Here is a 12,943-nt window from a genome sequence, read left to right as displayed (position 1 = left end):
ATCATTCAATTGTAGGAATTTTACAATTTCGTTTTAATTCTTTCACAACCCATTCATGGTTTACAAGTATGTTGTTCAGTCTCCATGAGCTGGTGGAATTTTTTATGTATTTCTTATTAATTTGTAGCTTTAAAGCATTGGGATCTGATATGATTCAGGAAGTTACTTCAAATTTTTCAGATTTATGGAGGCATGCTTTATGGCCTAATATACGGTCTATTTTGGAGAAGGTTCCATGGGCTGCTGAGAAGAATTGGGGTGGAAAGTTCTGCAATTGTCCATTAGGTCTAGTTGATCTATGGTATTGTTTAGCTCTATTATTTCCCTGTTGATTTTATGCTTGGATGATCTATTTGTCTTAGTAGAGCATTGACATCTGTAACTACGATGGTGTTGGTGTTTATTTCTGTTTTGTTGTCAAGTAGATTTTGTTTTATCATCTGTGGTCTACCTGTATTTGGCACACATACATTTATCATTTTCTCATGTTGGATTGTTTCCATGATAAGTAAGAAGTGGCCTTTTTTGTCCTTTTTGATTAGTTTTGATTTGAAGTATATTAGTATAGCAACACCTGCTTGTATCTTACTTCCATTTCCTTGGAATAATGTTTTTATTCTTCCACCCTGAGGAAGTATCTGTCTTTAGTGGTGAGGTTGGTTTTTTGAAGATAGAAGGGTACATATTTTTATCCACTGTGTCAACTTGTATCTTTTGATGGATGAGTTAAGACTGTTAATGTTTAAGGTGATAGCTGTGACTTTTGATTTAAGCCCTGCTGTGATGGAGTAGTTTATAGGGTTTGGAACTTTCTTAATTTTTGTTTTCTGTTGTGTTATTTTGTATAGTGTCCATCTCTTATTTGAAGTACAATTTCAGTTTGAGGTCTGATTTTCTTGATTCTTTCTGGAGCTCATTCTTGCATTTCATCAAGTCTTTATTAAGCTTAATCAAGTGATTATTGAGATCTTTTTTTTTTCTTTTCTTTCTTTCTTCTTTTTCTTTTTCTTTCTTTCTTTCTTTATTATTATTATTATTATTATTATTATTTTGTTTTTTCGAGGTAAAGTTTCACTTTAGCCCAGGCTGACCTGGAAATCACTCACCTTTAATTCATTTATATCTCTTTTGGGGCTTCTAAAGATTTCTCCAATTAATTTAGGCTTAATGTCAAAAGGTGAGTGCTCTAAGAGAATTCTGTTTAATTTCATTTATGTGATTATTGTTTTTTCTTGATGGCTTGCTTCCAGCATAGTAATTCTTTTGATCAGGGTCACATTGATTGTTGTGTTTTCATTTTGGGATTCAATATCTGTTGATATCTCTATGATTTCATTGGAGGCTTCCATTATGGGACTAGGCATCTTTTGTGGAGATCTCTCAGTTTTCTGACTTTTGTTGCTTTTTTTGCATTGTTATCTTGGGGAAATGTCTTATTCTATTGAGGGGGAAGCAAGTATTTGTCCTTGTATGATCTTCAGAGAGTGTTCTGTTTTAAATGTGAACCAGATTGGTGTATGCTGGTGTTATATTAGCAGATGCACAGTTTGTGGAGATTGCAAGTTCATTAAAGGTACCTGGGGACCTGGGAGGTGGGTAGTTTGGAGCTCTGTCCTACTCACTCTACTTGCAAGTACTCTTCAGCACATGGGAATCAGGGCTTGGAGAACAAGGAACCTGGAAACTGGAAATTTATGGGCTAGAGGCTGGTTCCTACAGTGGCCTGAGCACATCTTGGCTCAGGGGAATAGGGATTTGGGTACCCAGGGTCCAGTCAATCTGGAATCCAGAGCAAAAGGCCTACTGCCACAGCACACACACATAGAAACTAGGCCCTCCAAGCAGCAGCAGGGGTACCAGGACCTAGGACATGGGGGAGGAGCTGGGAGTTCTATAGTAGTCATTCCAGGTGCATACCCTAAGGAGCAAGGGATTGAGGAGCTGGGGATTCTGGGGTTATTAATCAGGAAGGCCTAGCAAGAGGCCTGCTTCTGTAACAAGTTCACTGGGTCCAGGCAGCACCAACCCAGCCACGGGGAACCCAGGAGCAGGGAACTTGGAGGAGGGGAGGGAACAGGGAGATCTGTCTTACTCACTCCATGCATGCAACCTCTGGAATAGGGTATCCATGAGTTGGGGACCCAGGGACCCTTCAGTCAAGAAGGCTGAGTAAGGGGCCTGCTTCTGCAGCAAGCTCACAGGATCCAGGCAGCCCCACACCAGCAGCAGGGGAACCCACCCAGCAATACTCTTTTCTAGAAGATCAAAAAGTTATTTGTAGTAATTTAGAGTTGATTTCAGTAACTGCACGGCATGCCTAGTAATATAAGCAGTTATATAAGTCTGAATATTTTGCATAAAAAGCTAGTTTTTAGACACATTTTAGTCTTAATGGAATTTAAGGTTTTTTGTAGAAGGGATGTGAAAATGTATTCAATACTGACTAATCTTGAAATAAGAATTTTAAAGCTAATGATAATTGTTGAGCCAAACAAGATTAGAGCCTGAGAAGTAGTTGGATATATACATTGCAGCAACATTAATAACTTTCTTTTTTGTATTCTTTGGGGATATTTCTAACATAAAACTAATTTTTGAAATATTTAAAAGAATTTACATTTAAGGATACGTTTCATAAAGTTATTGAGACAAACAAGATTAAGTTAAATACATTGAATTAGTAAACCAATGGCAATGTTTTGCAGCATGGCAAATGAGTGAAAGTAGTACTTTTTGAATTGTTGTCAAAGTAGAATGGTTCCACAATTTTATAAAACATACTACTAATACACATAAAACTAACACTTAATAAAATGACTTACTGGACCTTGTTGTTCTTAGTGCTTATTTATGGAGAACAGGCATGTTTCTCTTATAGGTTTTTCTGTTCTTACACTGGCACCATATCTAAGTACAACCTTATTTATTTTATCAAAAGAAATATAGCCTTTGAACTTAACTCTGTTAGTCTGGTTAATAGCAATTGTTGATGATCCATTCATAAATTTATGCTTTTTAGTTTATTGATGCCTATATCAACCCAGGCTTAAAGGTATTTGCCAGCATATAATCTTAATGAAATTATTCTGATTTATGGGGAAAATATGGAGGTATCACAGGACCTTTTATTAGAAATTTAATAGTTTAACTAATCATATTCATTTTTTGTACCTAACAATTGGTTTAAGCCACAGTGGAAATGGATTTAGCTCAAAAGTACAGATTGATTTTTCTAGGAAGAAAATCATATATATTGTTTTTGAAGAGAACCATCATCTTGTATCTGTAAAATTTATCAGTATCTTGAGCCATTTGTTTTGCTGATGCAGCCAAGTGAGGGTGTTGCATTTGTGAACCATAATAACACAGTAATGTAGCACAGTATTTAACACATTCCTGAATTCATTACTGTTATTCAAAAAGAAGTTTGTTCCCTGCCAAAACATACAAGTGATGAGCAAACTGATCTTCGAAGTTGTATAAAGACAAAAGAATTCATAAGGTACTCATTTCTTTTCTCAACATAGTGACATATATTTTCATTTTTCAGTGTTGAATTTTTTTTATTAGGCTCCCTTGTTTTGGCTCTCTATTTTTTTAATTTAAGCAATATTTTTTATTAGATATGGACACATTTTGTAAGTAAGAAACACATGTTGGTACCATCAGTGATGGGCACTTAGGAGCCTCTAGATCTCTGCTTTGGTAGGTGTTGAGTGTCCTCAGTATCTTTCTCCATCACTCATACTGATATCAGATTCACTAAGAAAGCAGCACTCATGTTCATTTCCCCAATTCTTCTGTGGTTTCATGAATATTTACCTATTAATAATGATTTTATGAGTAAATGTGAACTGCTTATTAAGTTTTCTTTAAATTTACTTTTCTAGAAATGTTAGGTTTTTGTTTTATTTTACATGTATCTCATAACTTTGGTTTTAAACAAGTTCTTGATTATTTTTTCTAGCCTTAAAGGCAGACTGGCACCAAGAAAAGTAATATACAAGAGAGCCTTCAAATATGATATTTATAAACACACTGTTTTAGGGCATTTTTCAATATGGAAAAATTGAACTTGGTACTATTTCTAACATTTTTATGGATTATTTGTCTACTAGTGAATTTAGTATCTGATTATTTCCTGGCTCATGTATCAGACAATCCTTTGATAAAGTCATTTCACTCATCAAAAATTTATGGCTGGAAGTAAGGAAAAATGACACAATGAAATTTGACAAAAAATGGTTGAACCTGGAACAGATCATTCTCAGTCAACTCACCCCATCACAGAAAGATAAACATAATATGGTCTCACTCATCTGTGGCTCCTAACCTGAATTGGCCCAAGATGCTAACATAGCTAATAAGCATCTAGAGGCCTGGACAATAGGGAGGGTGGGGCAGGAGAGCAAGGTAAGGGTGGGGTGGGGGTCATAAAACTGGACCCAAATGGCAATGATACCATAAAATTCTACATCCTAAAAGACAAACTAAATGGTTTAACCTTCATCAGGTCCTTAGAGGGAACACATGAACTGCAGGGCCCTGGAGAGGGTATGATGAAGACTGACCTTAATCTTCTCCTGCTTTTCTCTGTCTCTCCCTCTTTTCTCTATCTCCTTTATAGTACCTGTCTTTTACTTACTTCTTTTCCTTGGTGCTGACCTGTAACTCCCAGTACCAGTATGTGATTAACATCCACAATGAGCTGTTGATCACAGAAACCTACAAGGTTCCCCAAAAGAAGACAGATTTCTGTCAGAGTACTTGCTGACCCACCAAAGGTTAGTGGTAAGACCCTACTGCTGAAGATACCATGTGCCATTGGTACAGAACATGGAGTGACCTGGCTGGAATCTATTAGAGAGTCAGTCCCCAGACAGTTAGCTCGTCTAGTGCCAGAAGATGCTACCTGAGTGACTGGAGGAAATTGACCAACATCTACGAAATCAACTCTTGCTAAATTACCCAGCAGCAAACAACCTGATGTGATGCTCACACAAGTGCAATAGTGGCACAGAGCCATGCTGGGTAACCAACTGCTCTTTATTTGCCTAATTGATCCAGTCAGTGGAACGGAACCCACAACTGAATCTGGGAAACAAGTCAGACCTATGTCCAAAAAATGAGCCCACTCTCCACTATCAAGCTCCCACCAATTGTGGGCTATAAGAAGGCCTACACCTACTAAATTCTCTCTAAAATAATAATGGTTATCCCATCTATCTGGTGCTGATTTCACTCTCCAGTGGAGAATTTGCTTCTCTTTTTCAGATGGACGCCGATCCTAATGAGAGCATCAGACCATTGCACCTCAACAGGGCTCCAGGTGAAACCAAGAGTAATTGGGGAAATGAGCAAGAGTGCTGCTTTCTTGGTGATCCTGGTACCAGCACAAGGGTGAAGGAGGCAGACACAGAGAACACTCAACTGCTACAAAATTAGATATCCAGAGACAGAGAATCTCCCAAGACCTCATCACTGAAGTAGACGTAAAATGAACCCAACATGGCTCAGGGAAATTTGTGGAAGAGGAGTTGGAAAGATTGCTAGAGCCACAAATTGGGCTATTATGCACAGAGACACTACCTCTTACCCAAAACTAATGGCTAACCCCACAATTCATGACCCATATTCCCCAATGAGGATGATCCCTGTTGAGGGAGGAGGACAGGGAGGAGGTTAACGATGGAACCAACATGACTGTATACACACTGTGTACATAACTAATAAGAATAAATAAATAAACTAGAAAAAACTTAAATATTTGAAGGAAAAAAAATTATGGCTGAAGAGATGGCTTAGTGGCTAAGGCATTTGCCTGCAAAGCCAAAGGACCTTGGTTCAATTCTCCAGGACCCACATAAGCCAGATGCACAAGGTGATGGATGTGTCTGGAATTTGTTTGCAGTGGCTAGAGGCCCTGACATGCCCATTCACTCTTTCTTGCTCTCTCAAATAAATAAATAAATAATTGAAAAAAATTACAAAGAGGGCTGGGGAAATGGCTTATCAGTTAAGGCACTTTCCAGCAAAGCCAAAGGACCCAGGTTTGATGCTCTAGTACCCACATAAATCCATATTCACAAGGCAGCACATGCATGTGGAGTTCCATACAGTCATGTGTATACTCATTGGTGCATCAACTGCTTAGGGGAGCCCCTTGAAATACAAGTCCTTTATTCATCTTTTAACTTTGTTCATCTTTAGCTGCAAGGGTCAGAATCATCTTGGAATTTAGTCTAGATGTGTTGCTTGTATTTAATATGCTGATCAACATACAAAGAAATAGGGATCATTGTGATGTTTCTATATAAATACTATTACACTTTGTTCTTATTTGCACTTCCTACCCTCCTTCATCCCCCTTTTACTGATTTCCTTCCTCCTACTAAAGACTTCTTATTTCTCTTTCATGGCATATACATCCTACTCCCCTCTCCAGCTCTCCCTCCTTCCTTTAGACCTCTTCCATATCCCAAAGTCCTTTTGAAAATTTCATATCTTATGTAAATAAATTATATGTATATTTAAAAATATATACAGATTTATATTCAGCTTTCATGTTTTATTTGCCTTTCTTAGTCTGGCTTACTGTACCCAATATAATGACTCATTTTCCTATAAATGTAACGATTTCATTCGGCTTTACAACTGAATAAAACTCTATTGTGTATATGGAGCATATTTTCCTTATCCATGCATTTCTTGATGGACTAAAAATTGAGGCTGATTCCATACATAAATAGTGTTCACTAAACAGGGATGTGCAGGTGTCTCTGTGGTATGCTCACCTAGGATCTGTCAGGTATATACCCAAAAGTGATATAGCTGCATCAGGAGAGAGATGCAAATTAAAATTGTTGAGAATCCATCTCATCCCAGCTAGAATGGCTATCCTATCATCACACAAACAAGCAGTTACAAATGCTGGGGAGGATGCAGGAAAAGAGGGACCCTCATACACTGCTGGTAGAAATGTATACAGTGCAAGCACTATGAAAATCAGCATAGAGGTCCTTCAAATATAACCAAAAGTGAGTTGTATTTTTTAAGTGTCACTTGTATATTATAACTATTGAAATGACTATGCACTATTTTTTTGTATCTGGCATTTTGCTCCTTTATCTGTTTTTCATGGTCTTATACAATAAATTGTCTCTCTCTCTCTCTCTCTCTCTCTCTGTCTCCCTCTTCCCCCTGCCCCCAAGCATAACTACCTGTAGTAGTAGACTCATATGTCTCAGTCTGGCCCAAGAGTCAAAAAACTCATATTTCAGACATAGCTCTACTATGTGTGAGTCGTGTCACAAGGGACAGTTCATGACTGCCCACTGGGAGTTAATTTGTTAAATGTACTTAGAAAAATCTTCCACCCTAGGATATTTGGGACAGGTAAATTAAAATAAACACAAATTGCAAATATAAAGTGCTACAGAAATGGATCCCTTGCAACTGTGTTGAGACTACCTGCCATATATGGAGTTGCCTTTGTGTTTTCACACAAGCCAGTGCATACGCAGACATGTAGAATAAATCACTCCTTTTTTTTTTATTTATTCAAAATACTCAGTTTAGCCTAATTGAACATTTATAAGGTAAAGGAAATGACTGGGAGCACAAGATATCTGTAGGATCCTTCTAATTTAGAAGCTTTGAAGATATATATGTATGATATGAAATTTTTAAAAGGACTTTGGGATATGGAAGAGGTCTAAAGGAATGAGGGAGAGCTGGAGAGAGGAGTAGGATGTATATGCCATGAAAGAGAAATAAGAAGTCTTTGGGAGGAGGAAGGAAATCAGCAAAAGGGGGATGAAGGAGGGTAGGAAGTGCAAATAAGAATATATACATATAATATATATTTTATATATATATCTCCTCAAATCTTCTAAATTAGAAGAATATAAATGAAGGAAACCTCAAAGGGGAAAAAGAGAAAGGAAATGCAGTTTTGTACAGTAATTATAACATTTTATAATCCAATTTTATCCTTGGGTTTTAATTTTTGAAGGAATCAGTTGGCTGAGAAGTATTTGACCCACAATGGGGCAAGATGCCAATTGGCAACTCTCAAGGCTGACATTGAGATCCTTCTAGTGATACAAGCAGGTTTTTCCAAGGAGAAACATGCATTTAATTAATTATAAAAACTAGGACAGATCCCATTATGTAGACTGCAGTCTTTCTCTGAGCCACAATTAAAGGCCTGTGAGATAGACATTTTGACTTATAAAGAACTATGGGCGTTGCTCATTGGTTTATTTTCCTTTTGCATCCCAAATGATGTGATGTTAAGATAGCATTGGGGTGAGCATCAATCCTGAAAAATGAAACTCTCAGGTTCAAAACAGTATAACACCTGTAGATATTTGCATATGGGAAAATGTATACTAAGACAAATCATGAGTCGTTTGATTGTACAGTCGATTTTATCTGTGGGTTATGCGTTCAACCAATTGTAAATCAGAAAAATCTCTACCTATATCCATATTTTCTGACTATTATTCCCTAAAATCTACAGAATGACCAGTAGGTATCAGAAGATAATCTAGAAACAATTTAAACTATCCAGGAAAATTGGATAGGCTATATGTAAATACCATGCCATTTTCTACAAAGAATTTAAGCATTTGTGGATTTTGTTATACTCAGGGTAGGTGGTGTGTCATGGAGCCAATCTCTCATGCTCACTGAGGGATTAATGTAGCAGATACTGGGATCCTTACACTTATCATTAACTAATTTTAACCTATTTACTTAATATCTTATCTCCTCCTTAGCAAAATTAGGATATTAGCATATTGGCTATCATTGTTGAGAATTTTCTCAGAAATATGTCAGTAGAACTAAATCAAGGTATTGGAGAATGCTATGTAAGTCATAATTTTGTACTAATAGTCAATATGGGTAGGTTATTTGAATCTCTGTAGGTAACTGTGCCTGTGTCTGTAAAGAGAACACAGTCACATTACACAAACGAAAGGTTTGTGGGTAGCATTGTGTGATTTGGAGTAAGTCTTTAGGTCTAATATAAAGATACTTCAAATCAATCATGCAGCTAAGCTTCTGTGGCCCCAAACTCCTAATTTAAAAATGCTGATAAATGAAGTACCACTTTAGTTAATAAATGAAGTATCTCTTTAGTTATCCTTTGTCAGCAACATTCATTTTAATGGAAAGTGAGTTTACAGGGTTACATGATTGAACTACTGAGCCAAGTCAGTGTTGGCAAATGATGGGCTAAATTATTGATGTTACACACTAATGAGTTCTGATGAGAAATAAAACACAGACATTACGTTTCAAGTGGTTCATAATTATTTTTGTACTTTAAAAGCAATTTTATTCTTTTTTTCCAAATCATATGGGTTTTGTAAAACAAAAACTTAGTGATTATATTTAAATTATTGAGTTTGTGGCAAAAATGGGCTCTTTCAAGTTTTCTTTCTGATAATGTTATTCACACTAGGTTTCTCATTTCCTTATATACTTGTGGGAAAATGTAATTAAATTAAATGTCTAAATTTTAAAACCAGTGTCTTTAAATAAGGTAATCTTCTTTTGCAGCCATGGTTAGCATTCCAATAGATGATATCTATCAACGCATTTACTGCAACTGGGTGGAAAGATAATCATTCAAGTGATAACAAAGACAGGCACTTCCATGGAGTGTTTTTATTTAGGGGGAAAAAAAAGTTACTTTCAAAAATGTGATACAGACTGAAGTATGTACCATAAAATTGTAGATGTTTAAAAAAATCAGACCTGGTGGTAATATTTGAAGATTGTTAATTTTGGACAAAGATGTTAATGCTTTCTGCCACCTAAAGAACATGTTTTTATAATATTTTCTGATGATGTCACTATCCAAACCTGAGATCCTAATTGTGTAAGTCCATAACCATTTTTTTTTTAAATTATTTGCAAGTAGAGAGAAAGATAGAAAGAAGAGAGACACAGAAAGAACTGGCATGCCAGGGCCTCTAGCCACTGCAAACAAACTCAAGACACATATGCATTTGGCTTATATGGGTCCTGAGGAATCAAAACTGGGTCCTTTGGCTTTGCAGGCTAATACCTTCACTGCTGACCCTTCTCTCCAGCCTCATAATCATTTTTTTTTTTTTAACTTAGGGCTTATTTAGAATAGGGTGACACAAACAAAGGCCCAGTTTGAAGAGACCACAAGCTGGATTTTAATGAAGAAGAATTGAGGTAGAAATTGCAAAGGTGTTAGTTCAAAGGTTCATCACTGGCTGGTCATGAGCCCTCCTTAGCATATGAGTCATTATCATGGCAGAGTGATAACTTACTATCCATCAGCCATGGAGTGACAGAGACCCTTCTCCTTCCAGAAGGGGAATCATTAACTCATTATATATTCACACAAATCAAATCTTTTATATGAATTTAAAGCAAATGGTTTTCTTATATCTGCCTGCACTCTGGTTTGTTTTAGGGAGAGCATGCAAATTAGTTTGGAAATTAGATTCCCTTTATGAGATGATAGGTATGTAGAAGAAAGAATGATACATTTTGTAGGTCAAGGCTATGTCAGTTTAGATGCTTTCTGGTAGTTTGATTCAGGTGTTCCCATTAACTTATGTGTTCTGAATTCTAGGTTCCCAGCTGATGGAAATTTGGGACATGATTTGCAAACAAGTACCTTTAACTTCCCATCCCCAAGATATTTTTTAACAAAAATAAAAATCCAAGGAGATTGGCTGTGGATATGGTTTAGCAGGTAAGAGTCCTTGCTCTGCAAGCATGAGGGCTAGAGAGCACCTGATTCTACCTGAGTCTGATCCCCATGTACAAAGTTAGGAACAGCCACATATGCTTGAAACCCAATCAGTCCTTTGGGAAATGGAATCAGGAAAATCACTGGGGCTCACTGTCATCCAGTCTGACTGAAAATGGTAGCTTTGCTTAGTGAAAGACTCTGTCTTAAAGGATCAGCATGAAAGAGCAATAGAGGAGCACACCTGAAGTTCTTTTCAATTTATTTTTATTTGAGACAGAGGGAGGGAGAGAGAGAGAGGAGGGTGTGCCAAGGCAAACAAACTCCAGACGCATGCACCATCTTGTACATCCAGCTTATGTTGGACCTAGAGAATTGAACCTGGGTCCTTAAGCTTTGCAGGCAAGTACCTTAACCACTAAGTCATCTCTCCAGCCCTGAAGTTCTCCTCTTACCTCCCCACATGTACACACACACACATCAAAAAATTTCAAGATGAAACTTCTGTCCTATAAATTGTGGAAGGATATACAATTGATCACACTTTGAAACAAAAACATGACTTTTTTTTAAAAAAGCAACAAAAACTCAACTCTATCCTACTCTTTCTCTTCTTACTTATTACTAATTTTTCACCTATGATTTATGATGAGCTTGATGCCATTGTGTATAACAAAGCAATTCATTTGTCACCTTTTGATTTGTTCTAAACTTTTTATCCTAATATTTTACTCTTCTTATGATGGCATGGCTCCTTGTTTTAAAGTCTTGATACTTTCCACTGAAAAATCATGTGTCTCAGTTAATCTCATCTCAACCAGAATCATTATACAACAATGATTCTGTGTTGTATGAAAAATACCTACTGGATATGCTCCATTAGGCACTAATTTTCAAACTTAAAGTTCTGTCTTTGAAAAACTCATCTTCCCAACACCATTGACATGGCTCCTCTGCTTGAAAAATGTATTGCAGGCAAAAAGGTGAATTAAAAAAATCAAAATCCTACCTCTTTTGTTGTTAAATTTAATGCATATACTTTGCATCCTTGCAATAAAAACAATCAGATATTTTGTATCTTATTAATAAATAAAAATGGGAATACACTTGGGTTTAGCATTGGATTTAATAGAAATAAGGGGAGTAGAGAATTTAACTCATAGAATTTAGTAATGATTGATGCCTTATTAGCTATATAAAGTTACAGTATATTACTATATATATATGGCATGAATCAATTTTTACTTTGATATCAATATTTGTATTAAAATCGTCTTTTTTTTTTTGTTTGTTTTTTGAGGTAAGGTTTCATTCTAGCCTACTCTGACTGGAATTCACTATGGCATCTCAGAGTGGCTTTGAACTCCTCCTACCTCTGCCTGGGATTAAAAATGTGCCCCATCATGCCTGGCTACAATCTTCTTTTGTTCTTCTGTTTGTATTTACTGGGAGGTATTGTGGAATGCTGTCCTTAGGGCATGACATAGCTATTGCCCCTTAGAACTGATAGCTGGTGTCATTTCTAGGAGACCCACACAAGATGGACTCATTTACTTTCCACAGTGGAGGAGGGGAGAAGCTCAAAAGGCCATGCCCCTCTCCAGGGATATGCAAACAGTTGGTTGCTTTGGAAGAGATATTTATTTTCTTTAGTTGTGTACTAGTTGTATAGTTGCCCATAAATGCCTGTACTCTCCTATATTTAACCTTTCACCTTTGCTCTTGAAAGTAACACCAATTAAACTCATTGGTTCATCCATTTACACTTCTTTGTTTTTGTCAGCTATCTGAGGTTGACTAGAAGACTGGTTCACATCTCCTCAGAAAAAGATTACACAACAGGAGGAAAAAGAGAGGTGCTATTCTGCCATAGGCACTCACAGATAGCCCTGATATGTGGAGAGATATAGAATCAGAAGTCCAATACTACAAGAGGTAAACAAAGCAAAACAGTAGATGAAAATAGGAAATAAGAGTGTAGAGTTTGTGGTATGAAAAAAGAAAACTCAAGTAAATAGAAACGGATTCAATATATGAATAAAGTAGACTGAGTTACATTAACAGTCAACAACTTCAGTTTTCATACATTCAGCTTCTTTAACTGGGTATTTCTAGGCACTCTCCCAGGTCCTGCTTGCTGACTGCTAAGGTAGGGCTAACAATGCAATAGGCACCTGGACCTGGCAATTCTTCTGACCT

At 36.7% G+C, this 12,943-nt stretch overlaps 1 protein-coding gene across 1 annotated transcript in view; it reads right to left on the bottom strand.

Moving 5' to 3' along the window:
• The window catches only part of Ccdc178 (coiled-coil domain containing 178), a 612,453-nt gene that overhangs the window by 113,864 nt on the left and 485,646 nt on the right, over nt 1-12,943 (bottom strand). The window lies entirely within an intron of this gene.

The sequence above is a fragment of the Jaculus jaculus genome, chromosome 15 (assembly GCF_020740685.1).
Source record: "Jaculus jaculus isolate mJacJac1 chromosome 15, mJacJac1.mat.Y.cur, whole genome shotgun sequence".
NCBI lineage: Eukaryota > Metazoa > Chordata > Mammalia > Rodentia > Dipodidae > Jaculus > Jaculus jaculus.
Note: the sequence above shows the minus strand (reverse complement) of the source record. Positions and strands in the feature narration are given on the sequence as shown.